The sequence below is a fragment of the Schistocerca gregaria genome, chromosome 2, assembly GCF_023897955.1.
Source record: "Schistocerca gregaria isolate iqSchGreg1 chromosome 2, iqSchGreg1.2, whole genome shotgun sequence".
Lineage (NCBI taxonomy): Eukaryota > Metazoa > Arthropoda > Insecta > Orthoptera > Acrididae > Schistocerca > Schistocerca gregaria.
Window position 1 is genome coordinate 511,200,495 of NC_064921.1, and position 14,183 is coordinate 511,214,677.

Sequence of the window (14,183 nt, forward strand, 5' to 3'; positions counted from 1 at the left end):
TTCTTTTAGAAAATATCCGTTTGAAGTACCCATGAACTTGACTACATTGTGTAGTACTACTCAGGCTTTTTCATCTATTTTTTGGCTGGAACGTTTGTCTGAAGTGTTGGTTACCGACAACGGACCACAGACTCGACTTAGAACAGTTTTGTACAGCCTATGATATCACTCACCATACCAGTGCTCCATTTCATCCTCAGTCGAACAGAGAATCTAAACGATTTCTGCATGTATTCAAGCAACAGATGAACAAACTATGTGCCTCCCACACGCAGGAGCAAGCGGTGCTGCTCATCCTCGCAAAGTACTGCTCCAAGCTACACAACAGTCCGTCGGTGGCGGAACTTCTACAGGGCTGGCGCCATCGCATGCTGCTCCAGTTGCTGCACCCAACGCACCGCATGGCGTCTCCCATGCTCTACAAGCATCGATTTGCGCCCAGTGATTCTGTTCTTTTCAGAGTTTTTATTGACACCATGCACTAGGAGAGAGGAACGATTCTTTGACATTTGGGCGCTTGCATGTATTTAATTCAGCTTCCTGCTTGTTTGCTACACCGCCAGCAGAATTGGATTTGTGCTTGTCGATTGTGAGATTCTTCCACAGATTTTCTGTCCCCATATTTACATTCTGCTGGCATCTTGTGGCCGGCATGGTTGCACCCTGTTGATCCTTTGGCACCACCTGTGGAACGAATCGAGCTGGACCCATCGCCCTTGCCACCACAGCAGCCCAACTTCCCAACACTCGTCCCAGTGCTCGCCATGGACCCAGCGTTATTGCCATTGTCATCTCTGACCTCCCCATTTTTTGTTGGATTAGCTCAGATTGAGGGTGGGTGCCTTTCCGACCAACGTTCCCCTCAGTGGCCAGGACATACATTGGGGCATGGTCACAGGCACAGCATCAGTCCCAGTTGAAGGTCCCGACTCCTCACATCACTTAGCTTCCTGCTACCTCCCCCTCCCCCATTGTCACAAGATGGCTCCCTATATGACAAAAGTGCAACATTTTTGGGGGGGAGGGGCGAATGTGATGTTCTAAAGCATCATCTGTGCACTGATCAGCGCAGCGCCATGAATCAGCAAAAAGAAGGTGCTGACCTGCATCCCAACGGTAAGAGCAGAAAGTGCCACACCTCCCAGGAGACAGAGCTCAGCACCACCTGCCCATGCTGGTTTAACCAGACGCCCATCGCTGGTCACCAGTTCGGTCGCAGACTTTGAGAGCATCAGTACTGAGAAACAGAAAGACATTCCTTAGCCTACGTTCTGCAGAAAGTAATTGAGAGTAAAGTACTTGTATGTAGGAGCCACTAGAAGATAAGTTTGTTTTCTTTTTAGAAATAAAGTGTTCATTCAATCTTCAAGTGTTGTGTACAGATATTTTTGGATTCCTGCCACTAGCCTTTGCAACTTCTCTCCTTCCTTGTTTGTGTCTGTGCTACCTTCCACAGTAGCCAACACAACAATCACAAATACCTCCAATCTGATCCTCTGACTACGTAACACATACTTCAAATGGAGAACAACAGAGGACAGCTGTTAACTATTTCATGTTGTTCGGATACTTTTGGGCACAGGCAGCATTGTGATTGGCTGAGAGCATAATGATATTGATATCATGCAACACTGACATTACACGGCATTTAAATGGTGTGACACTGATGTGAAATTCAAAGCAGTGGGACAAAACCACGGTAATTGGAATAATAATAAAATTAATTAGTTATTATTATTATTATTATTATTATTATTATTATTATTATTATTATTTATAACAAATACCCATACCCTTCTCCCAAACAAACTTGATCTGCTCCCTATGGTGCACAGAACAAAACTGATGTCACGAACACAGTTGCTCTAGTTATAAAGGACCAGGAGGGGGAGGTGGAACTTGAATCTCCGCAGTTGGGAGGGGTAGTGATTGATCTTGAATGTACTGCATATGTATATATGGGTAGAATTCCTAGAACTCTTGTCAGTGGATTAAACCTGTTATAACCAGCAGTGTCTCATGTGATGGGACAAGCCGGGTGTGAGAGGAGGGTGGATGACCTTGAATATACCACACACAGGTGTATTGGCAGAGTTCCAAGAAGTTTCATCAGTGAACTGAACCAGTTATAACCACCAGCCCCTCAGAACGAGGGCTTTCCTGGAACAAAGGGGAGGAAGAATAACCTTAGGTCCAGTGGGAGGGAGAGGAAATTACCTTGAATAAAAATCACACAATTGTGTCAAATGTGTGAATGAGACAGGGCTTTCCATGGGAGACCTTAACAGTTACTTGCCCACTTGCCTGAGCTGTAGCCTGATACCTGAAGCACTTGCAAGTGACAGGTTACAACTGCTTCTGTGTCAGAACATACACTGCCTGTCTAATCTTGATCACACTATGAGTTCTGCACCAGCAGACATTTCTTAGCACTATGCCATCTGAATCTGAATTAATCTCTTCAAGGTTAGCATGCTTTTCTATCAGAATTGTTGAACCACAGTTGAGCACGAATCTTCTAAACATTTGATGTTATATACCTCCAGAAACCTAAAAATTGTTGTGTAATTTAAAATCATGACACAAATATTTCACTATAGTCGAACATACTTCGATATTCTACAACCTACATGCTTGTAGAACCCAAAATGCTGGTAGATACATCTATCTACATTGATAAAATGTTTAGTAACGTTCTACACTGATGCCATGTGACTAAAACATGAAATGTCAAACTGGTTTTGCGACTGGGTAGGAGATTTTCTAACAAATTTTGTGTTGTTATTAATGTAGACAGAAGTTCAGATTTGAAACCAGTTTCATGTGTTCCTGTAGGTAAGATTATTATAGCTTGTAGATATGGTGCTATTTGGCACAGTGATCATAGCAGTGGCCCGGATGCTCGCCGACATAGTAAGCCATTGTGCAGTTCTAAAATTAGAGGAGTGTACGACTGGCACACTTCTGTCTCCATTCTGAACTGATGACGTGGAGCTGCCCAATTCAGAATAGTACTGAGCAGCTGAAAGTATGTGGGAACAGAGGAACAACTGGCCTGCTGGGGAATCTACTGGTCAATTGTGAATACAGTGTAATTGTGTGAGGCTTACAGCAGTGGACCCCTCGTCTTGGTGGGAAGCGGTGTGATGCGTCATTGGCGAGGTGACAGTGGCAGCAGGGTTGGCGCAGCCAGAGACCATGATCCTCCAAACTGCTGTAACACTATTTGTACACTGCCATACGTTTTGATTTTACTGCCAGGCAAGTGGGCAAGTAACTGTTAAGGTCTCTCATGGAAAGCCCTGTCTCATTCACACATTTGACACAATTGTGTGATTTTTATTCAAGGTAATTTCCTCTCCCTCCCACTGGACCTAAGGTTATTCTTCCTCCCCTGTGTAAGGTTCTAAACCGACATTAACACGTTCCGATCCATTGCCTATCACAGAAAACTAGGCGTCACATGGTTTAAATCATGGTGTTGCTACTGCTACCAAAACACACACACAGTTTAGTTTAGTTTGGATATATCATGTTCTGTAGATCAGTTTCACAATTATTTGACCGATATGACGTGGAACACTTTCAGATTACAATATATATATATATATATATATATATATATATATATATATATATATATATATATATATATATATATATATTGCTTATATTAATATAACTGACATTTTTAGTTCTACACATGCAACTACATTTAGAGCTACAATTTTTTATCACTTTTGAAACAGAAACTCATCCATGGAATAGAAGGAGTTGTCCAAAAGAAATAATTTTAAGCTAAATTTAAAACTTGATGTGTTACCTGCCAGGTTCGCAGGAGAGCTTCTGTAAAGTTTGGAAGGTAGGAGACGGATACTGGCAGAAGTAAAGCTGTGAGTACCGGTCGTGAGTCGTGCTTCGGTAGCTCAGATGGTAGAGCACTTGCCCGCGAAAGGCAAAGGTCCCGAGTTCGAGTCTCGGTCGGGCACACAGTTTTAATCTGCCAGGAAGTTTCATACCTGCCAGACACTTTATGTTCGGCATATGAACAAAAATTTTTGTTGCTGGCTAATGTACTCCTTTTGAGCAACTGACAGCTTCAATAACGGATAGGAAAGGTCACTTCTTCCTCCAGTGTTGTATATATGAACAGCACTGTTCTTCGCGAATTGAGATGGATTATTTGTAACGAATTTCATTAGCTAATATATGTACTCTGATGGTGCAGTTAAAATACCTAACTCCTTGAATAGGCGCCTACATGATGGCCTTTTGTGAACACCACCAATTATACTCAGTGATCTCTTTTGTGCAATCAATACTTCATGTCTAAGTGGTGAGTTACCCCAGAAAACTATTCCATAAGACATTGTTGAGTGAAGATATGCAAAGTCTGCAAAAACTACTAGCTCTGCTTGCTGAACGTCAAGTGAGAGGCCATTCACATGAATAAGAAACAGCAGAGGACCCAAAATTGAACCCTGTGGGACTCCTTTTGCAATAACTCCCCATTCACTAGAATTTACCCCTCTCCCAACACTATTTGTGTTTCTCAGCACGACTTTTTGCTTTCTATGTGATAAATATGATTGAAACCAGCTGTGTGTATAGCCTTCAATTCCATAAAACCTGAGTTCTTCTAAGAGTGTGACATGACCCACACAGTCAAATGCCTTGGAAAGATCACAAAAAATACCAACTGGAGATAATTTGTTATTTAGGGCTTGTACTATTTGATTGGTAAATGTGTTGATAGCAATCTCAGTCGAGTAACCCTTCCAAAATCCGAACTGTAACATGCTGAGTAAATTATTTTCACTTAAATGTGAGACTACTCTTGAATACATAACATTTTCAAATATTTTAGAAAATGAAGTCAGCAATGGCACTGGTCTATAATTATTTAAGTCACTCTTGTCCCCTTTCTTATGAAGAGGTTTGACAATTGCGTATTTCAATCTGCCTGGAAAATTTCCCTGTGGTGACAAAGCATTACATACATCACTAAGGACTCCACTTATTAAATTAGAACCACATTTCAAAATTCTGTTAGAGACTCAATCAACACCACATGAGCTCTTATTTTTCAGTATATTTACAATTCCCTTAATTTCAGTGTGGGATGTTGGTGCTGTTTCTAAAGGCCTAAAGTCCTGGGGAATGCCTTTTTTAACATATTTTTTGCTTCTTTTACTGAACCCTTTAACCCTATTTTTGCTGCTACTTTCAAAAAATGATTGTTAAAAATACTTGAAACTTGTGAATTATCACTCACAACGTCATCATTTAGCTGTATTGCTATGGTATGCTATGCACTGTCAGGCTGCCCCGTGTCCCATATAGTTTTATTCTTATTATCAGCATTATTAATTTCTATCAGAATACATAAGCTTCTCGAAATCTTAATGAGTTTCCTTATAATATTACAGTACCTTTTGTAGTGAGGAAGTAACATTGGATCCTGACATGTTCTGACCTGTTCATTTACTGCCCTCTTCCTCTTACACGATATCTTAATTCCCTTAGTAATCCATGGCTTCCTTAACTTTGTAATGACTTTTTGCATAACGTTTCAGGAAAGCAATTCTCAAATATTGAGGCAATTAACAGTGGAATAAATTGAGTTTGGCATCAACATCATTTTCTGTGTATTCTTCATCTCATTCTACCTCTTCTAGACTGCTCTAAAAAGTCTGTACCCTGTCCGCATCAATAAGCCTCCCTCCCTTGTATGAACCTGCATGAAGCCTGTAAGATGCTGTATGTGTGATTTCCATTAACGGTGAATCTTGATCAGATAGCCCATTAACAACTGGGTACACAGTAATTGTTTCTGCCTGAGCGCTGTCTATGCAAATGTTATTGTGAAGTGACCTGATACCCTGGTGCACACGAGTTGGAAAATTTACAACAGATACTAGAATGAAACAACCAAACAGAGATTCTAGCTCATTTTTCCTATATATATCTTTTAAGAGATCTACATTAAAATCACCACAAACCACTAACTGCTTCTTTTTGTCTGACAGGTAGCTCAGTAATGCCTCTAGATGTTTCATGAATAGCTGAAGGTTACCTTGAGGGGGTCTGTAGATTGTTACAATTAATATAGAAGTATATTGCAGTAGCAACTCACAAGCACATGCTTCAAGGATCTCATCTACACCAGAACTATTTGTTTTAATATTTTTGACTTTGTGTCCAGTTTTTATATAAGTAGCAATTCCTCCTTTTTCAAATGTCGGCTCTTCATGAATAAGATGCAAACTGTAATCCGTTAAATTTAACTTCTCATCCCTGCGGTTTCATGGTGTTCAGAGAGACACAAAACATCAATGCCTTCAGAAATTACCCCATTTTCTAGGCGTACAAGAAGTTCATCTACCTTATTTTTCAATTCTCTAATGTCCTGATGAAACTCACAAGTTTTATTTCTTTGGATACTGCTAGAGACGTTATGGCACTGTTCTGTTTTAATCTCTTTCAATACTCTCGGTCTGTAACCTGACTCTAACCTAAAAAATGTGTCCCTCTGACTTCATTAATCACAGGTATTGTGTCTCGTGTGCATGAGGCCCCCCCTTACATATTCTGCAAGAAGATCAACTAAACTATCCTTCCCCATCCTATTTAGGTGCAGGCTATGACTAGTGTAACCCCACCTCCCAGCTGCATCAACAGGCACAGCACAGATATGAGATTTAGTTTCTACCAACAGTAATCCCCCGAGCTCTCTGTTAACACGGTTGACAGTCGTATTAACCCAGGGCTGGTCATGGTGTTGCAAAACATCCACGAACCCCACATAAGCGTAAGCTGTTGCTGCTCCTATTACATCCAGGTCATACTTCATACTATAGTCCGAATTGCTAGTCAGACTGTTTCCTGCTCCTCCTACTATAAGAACATGGTCCTCACCATCAAAATCTTTGTACAAGGCCCCTAGGTTTTCTGCAACCTAGCTAATCTTAGCACTAGGTTTCACAATGCTTGTGATCTGGTACCCGACTCCTAGCCTATCCTGTAGCAACTGGTTACAGCTCTCCCATGACTCCTACCAAACAGCAGGACTCTTTTCTTTCTGCTTGAATTCACTCCCGACCTAGCATTACAGTTGTCACTACGAGTCCACTGCACCCTACTTTGCTCAAAAACTGTTTGAGGCTCTTATACTTAAGGTAAAAAATCAATCTGATTGCTCACTGGAACCTGAAAAGTGATTTCTGAGGTTTTCTCCTTCTGACTACGACTTGTTACCTGTTCCCAGCTCCTGTTGTCTCTTTTCCCCTTCAACCTGTCTAATTCGAAGTACTCCATTTCTAGTTCAGCCTGAAGGGCACAAACCTTTCCCTGTTCCACGAGCTTCTTGTCATGGATACATAATCTACAACTTGTTTGGCAAGCCTCATCTGTCAATATAACAGCTTCCCCGCTGCAATCGCCCCAGTGAAACACCCTCCCATAATCCTGACATTTCCCTCCCGTGCTCAAAAATCTACGACAACATCCACATTTGTCACACATGACGGCAGATTAAACAATACAAATTACTCTACAAACAAACAACACAAATAAAAACAATACAAATTACAATACAAACAATTCTGCTACACCAATTAATAATTAGTAGAAAGTAACTTAGCTTCCGTTGAGATGAGCAGAGAACTTCTGGATGTAAGGTGAATGTAGCAGCAGATGAATGTAAAGAGCGCGAAGTTAATTCCTGGCGTAGGTTACAGTGGCGGAAATCACGAAACAAGTAAAAGACTGAAAAGGCTCGATATTTTTAAACGACAAATTTGAACAGGCGCTATCACTGTACTATGTATAAATACTCTAATGGAAACAGAAACACCACTTAACGAATTTACTGCACAATATGGAAAATTAACTGTACAGAAGTACAGAAACACAGAAAACACGAACCGAATGCAAATTAAACACGCACGATATTCTTCACAATAAAGTTACACAGACACTACTCGGAAATTATTGAATAATCACTGCGGTTGAGAACGAAAACAAACCCACGCCAACGGCTTGCACTTTAGAACAGATATCTTTTCACGAAAACTACGCAAGTAAAAGCGAAACCTTCAATATATCGATCACAATAGATACTAATTTACTTATGTAAGCTACAATATTGCCTTAATAAATTGTTATTCCACGAGTAAACACCTATATTTATGAGCGCACTGAGTAAAAACACACTCTTGCTCCCCCTGCACTCACACTGGTTGATTTTAAATAAGTAACAGTCACAACGAAAGGAAACTGGAGCGTTTCCAAACGGCTGGCTCAAAGTGATAGATGAACTCTAGCCGCGCGGGGTTAGCCGAGCGGTCTCAGGCGCTGCAGTCATCGATCGTGCGGCTAGTCCCGGCGGAGGTTCGAGTCCTCCCTCGGGCATGGATGTGTGTGTTTGTCCTTAGGATAATTTAGGTTAAGTAGTGTGTAAGCTTAGGGACTGATGACCTTAGCAGTTACGTCCCATAAGATTTCACATACATTTGAACATTTTTTTGATGACCTCTACATTTAAACTCATCAGCCACAGTGATGGAATAGCTGCTGACTCTGTGTTCGTTTCGATTGATTCCTTATATTGCAGTCATGTGCGTGATTACTCTTTCGGTGCTAGCCACCCTCAGAAGGTGTTGCCCCTCCATCAAGACTCTTTCTCCATCTCAAACAAACGATATCAGTCAATCATTATGTGGCAATCAACAGCGTACCAGTGGACGGATGGGATGGAAGCCATTTTACAGTAACTTGAACACCGACCAATGATGCGACAGCGTGCTTCCCAATTTCACTATCACTAAAACGCCCATTCTCTCCTTTGCGAGTACCATAGCGAATGTTGATAGACGACTGTGCACTACATTCGTGCAATGTTAATTCTCGAACATATACATCATCAAAGTGTACGAGACAGCGATCTACATATTTCTACACATCGAGCACAGTTGTAATTTACAATCTGTCTTCTGTGGATGGGAGTCAGAGGTCATTCTCACATTCTTAGGATAAAGTTGGAGACTGAAAGACCGCATCACACTGTCTTTGACCAACCTGCCCTGCAGCACCGTTACTGATTTAATCTGCATCTGACCAGGAGTATACCGCTACATTCCACGTCTCGTGAATGAATGGAGCTTGCCGATTCTGCACCCATTCAAGCGCACAAGATTCCTCCAGACGCACCCATGTGAGGAGGTTAGCACCCCTTATCGATGTATAGTAGTAGGTTTGAAAGTGTTGTGATAGCAGACAGTTAAAAAGAACAAGAAACGGGTGGTTTTTAGGCATGATGGAGCCCTAGACATATGGATTTCGAAGCGTTTTACGTAAATCAAATACGCTATCGATTTTAAAGTATTGTTCTGGTGCCTGGGATCAGTACCGGGAGGGTATTGGTAAGAGAGAACATAAATACACGCACTCCTAAGGCTACATGCGTCTGCACTTAAAACAGGCTATAATGTTAGATCACATCAGTTTCTGATATATTAGTAATGTGGATTGCAACACTGTTAATATTCCAGTGTAAGAAATATATTTCCAGTGCATGACACACATCCTTCTTGCTGGTTTCTCTACGATGAACTATGGTAACAAACTGTAAAATGAAAAAAACTACTTCCTTAAAACATCGGTCCTTCATGATACATGCACTATCTAGCTTTCCGATATGTATAGCGCCCACTGTTCATATCCAATCACAGTTAACAAATCATACTATTCCCACATCAGTCCTACATAAAATGATCGTTAATAAAGGAGAATAACTCTTACAAGGAAACAGATAAACGCATAGCAATGGTGTTTGATATGTGAAATTACACGTCGTACCGCCACTACCTCTGTAAACAGCACGTCTGTCGAGCAGATGATACACGGGGATTGCAGTGCCTCAGAAATACCTATCGCTAACTTACATCAATTTAGTTATGAAACTGAAGTCTCGATTTTATACCCAAGATGCGACAGCGGAATGGAGTACATTACTTAAAACTTCGTTCGTTTAGAGGAATGTGTCGAAACAGGATGGTTACGTTTAATCACACATGAGATGGAAGTCCTCTGATTCCCGAGAGGTTTACTGTTAACGATCGCAAGTAGACAGCGCTCTAACACACACACAGAACATGTGGTTCTATGCGAGTCGAACCGGAAAAATTGTCAAATGACCTAAAGCAACACATCTCTCTGTAGAATGTATCATTAGCCTACCATTAATGCGTACCTCGTTACAACTCCATCTCAACCTTTAACGCAGATACAAGTAAGTTTAGAGGCAGATGGTTCTCTGTTATTCCAGGAAAGCATCAAAGACAGCAGTCAACTCATGTGTATCACTATTACCTCAATAGCCATAGGGTAGAATGCTGCATCAACGAAAAAAATGACTGTGTCCCTGGTTCCCGATGCTTCCATGTCAACATTTTCTCGTTTTCCTCTTGCTGTCGCATACTCGTTTCCAATTACAAGAATTCGTCTGCACCAACCAGAAGACACGCAAGTACATCCTCAATTTCCCCGCATTTCAGTGTATTTTCCCTCAAATTATATGTATTTTTTGTCGTTTTTCGCAACTTTGTCGATTTTATGTCGCTCCTGTCCATGCAATCATAACATCACGTCTCGTTCCGTGTTCTAAAATTGCTTGTAAATGTAGTACTTGATGATAGAATGTTGGGGTGAGAGATGTTAATGGACCCTGAGGGACACGGATCTGCTTCAGACTACAGAACCTGTATTTAACTTGTGTCTTCCTAATTTTCCCGCTACGAAACACCACACGAACTGTTCATACTGTCTTTATATTACAGCATGTTGCAGAAGCGGGTTTCCTTTGGCACTGACCTTACACATCATAAACTGTTGATGAAGCTAAGACATGCTTCCATTTCCATCGAATGGTCAAAGCATGGTCCTGTCCCACTAGCTCAGCTTAGAATGTTTCTACACAGGCTGTGTCTCTGATTTCTGCTCAGTTCCGACTTAAATTGGAACAATCACAGGCGCAAAGCTGCAGGGTGGCAGCACAGAATATGAGGGGTAGTTGCAAGATGCATAGAGACTATCTAAAATTTCACTGTAGCAGATAAGTTCGAAAAAGGTGACTGGTTTCAAGATATGAGACGGCCAGAAATATGATTCACTAGTGGTTGTAATCGTTAAAATACTTCTCCATAATATCCAACGCAGGTGTGTGACTGAATGGCAAGACTTGATTCCAAATCGTAGATAGCATTTCTACCGGAGAGCGTCATACTATAGATCTAAAAAGCCTGTGCACACTTCTTATGACACAGAATAGCATCTACTGTATGTAATCCTTCTCAATCAAACATAGCCTACAACCCACTGGATATATCGCAGAAACTCTGACATGGCATCAAGACGGAATGAGTTACAAATACTGGAGAAATATCAAGCGGCGGCATGAGAGAGTTGCAAATGCCTACTTCATACCATGTTCCTTAGCCGAATCACTTCCTAAATTTGGTGATTTTATCACAAGCTTAAACCCATCGGCGGCGTGTAACCGCACAGTTGGTCTCCTAATATACACTCCCGCGATCACCGTCTATATTCAGTGTCGCGATATTTGTCTGGAAAAACCACTTCATTCGGAGCTAATGCCATATCTCGATTTATAAAGCCAGTATAGCTTTTAATATGGATACTTATGTGCACCACTAGAACCAAGACCGATGGTGACAGTAACATGGTCACTGTGATCTGGCGGCTTGTAAAATGATTACGCCTCTCTTTCTAAGACACAATGGTACCACTCGCAACAAAAACGTATGAGACATGTCCACCGATCGCTGAATTTTGCTCAGTATTATTTTGTGTCACCAGGCAATATTGGCGAAGTATTGTACTTAGTAGTTGGGGATGCGCGATAGGTTCACCTTGAGTATCAGGCTTATAAAGAGTTTGTGTGTGTGTGTGCTATGACAAAATGTCCTGTCATAAGGGAAGGTAGAGATTTGACGTAGAATACTGCGATAGATGCAAAGGGAATGACAGATTATTTTTTTACTTGGAAAAGTATGTCAAGCCACAAGAATGGTACAGATATTTCTATTTCCAGACCCATAGCCATCAGCAGAGGATATTTCCGATACTTTGATCATTGACGAATATCGTCCAATTGAGACCACGATCGTAATATTTAATTGTAAGTATAGCGAACAAATATGTATGTATGTGGCCGGTTTCCTAGGACGAGTCTGTCTTGGGGGTACGTGGCGTGCAGCGGCGGTGGCCTGTGGCGGGAATGAGCCACGTTTCCTGGTAACGGCAGGAGCTGTCCAATTGGAAAGGCCTGTTAGGATATAGGTATGTACCTGACCTAACCGTGTCGTTCTCTAGACGGCTGAATATCGAACTAATACTCAGTATGTGTTGGGTAGCCTTCGTGATCATGTGTGTTCTCCAAGGAAATTTGAGAAGATTCAACATGGACGTGTGTTTTCGTTTCGCTGGACCATTATTCCCTCCCATGTAAATTGTCCGGTTGACTGCTACTACATATTTCTCGTCTTTTTCTGGCTGAGAGAACATCTATTGTGGTGTGTGTTGTGTGCATCTAGCAAGTAAAAGGCAGCTGGAAGACACGTTTGCTGGTTCTCTAGACATGAGGAACACCTTGGTTGACTTTGTAAATTATAAGGATGATCTGGAATCTCTTATATCTGCGACATCAGTATTCGTGAGTGGAAATATCAGGTTGTTCTATTTTTCTCGAGTTTTCACGTAAAGGTCTTCACAGAAGAGCTACGTTTCTAGTTACTCAGAGTTTTACAGCACTCTCCACCTCGCTAAAGTTTCGGGTTTCTAGAGAAATAATTTTCAGAATTACAGTGTGGAAGCGATTGATAGAGTACTGCTAAGTGCTTGACATCGAGCAGTATCGCGAAAATGGTATGATATTCCGGCAAACCATGTGAAAATGCATGTTGTTGTTGCGGTCTTCAGTCCTGAGACTGGTTTGATGCAGCTCTCCATGCTACTCTATCCTGTGCAAGCTGCTTCATCTTCCAGTACCTACTGCAACCTACATCCTTCTGAATCTGCTTAGTGTATTCATCTCTTGGTCTCCCTCTACGATTTTTACCCTCCACGCTGGCCTCCAATACTAAATTGGTGATCCCTTGATGCCTCAGAACATGTCCTACCAACCGATCACTTCTTCTGGTCAAGTTGTGCCACAAACTTCTCTTCTCCCCAATCCCATTCAATACTTCCTCATTAGTTATGTGATCTACCCATCTGATCTTCAGCATTCTTCTGTAGCACCACATTTCGAAAGCATCTATTCTCTTCTTGTCCAAACTATTTATCGTCCATGTTTCACATTCATACATGGCTACACTCCATACAAATACTTTCAGAAATCCCTTCGGACACTTAAATCTATACTCGATGTTAACAAATTACTATTCTTCAGAAACGCGTTCGTAGCCATTGATAGTCTACATTTTATATCCTCTCTACTTTGACCATCATCAGTTAATTTGCTCCCCAAATAGCAAAACTCCTTTACTGCTTTAAGTGTATCATTTCCTAATCTAATTCTCTCAGCATCACCCGACTTAATTCGACTACATTCCATTATTCTCGTTATGCTTGTGTTGATGTTCAGCATCTTATATCCTCCTTTCAAGACACTGTCCATTCCATTCAATTGCTCTTGCAAGTCCTTTGCTGTCTCTGACAGAATTACAATGTCATCGCCAAACCTCAAAGTTTTTATTTCTTCTCCATGGATTTTAATACCTACTCCAAATTTTTCTTTTGTTTCCTTTACTGCTTGCTCAATATACAGATTGAATAACATCGGGGGAGAGGCTACAACCCTGTCTCACTCCTTTCCCAACCACTGCTCCCCTTTCATGTCCCTCGACTCTTATAACTGCCATCTGGTTTCTGTACAAATTGTAAATAGCCTTTCGCTCCCTGTATTTTACCCCTGCCACCTTTAGAATTGGAAAGAGAGTATTCCAGTCAACATTGTCAAAAGCTTTCTCTAAGTCTACAAATGCTACAAACGTAGGTATGCCTTTCCTTAATCTTCTTCTAAGATTAGTCATAGGGTCAGTATTGCCTCACGTGTTCCATTGTTTCTACGGATCCAAACTGATCTTCCCCGAGGTCGGCTT

At 41.3% G+C, this 14,183-nt stretch overlaps 1 protein-coding gene across 2 annotated transcripts in view; it reads right to left on the bottom strand.

The window, feature by feature from the left end:
* The window catches only part of LOC126329244 (sushi, von Willebrand factor type A, EGF and pentraxin domain-containing protein 1), a 505,108-nt gene that overhangs the window by 118,752 nt on the left and 372,173 nt on the right, over positions 1-14,183 (bottom strand). The gene's annotated exons all lie outside the window — the stretch shown is intronic.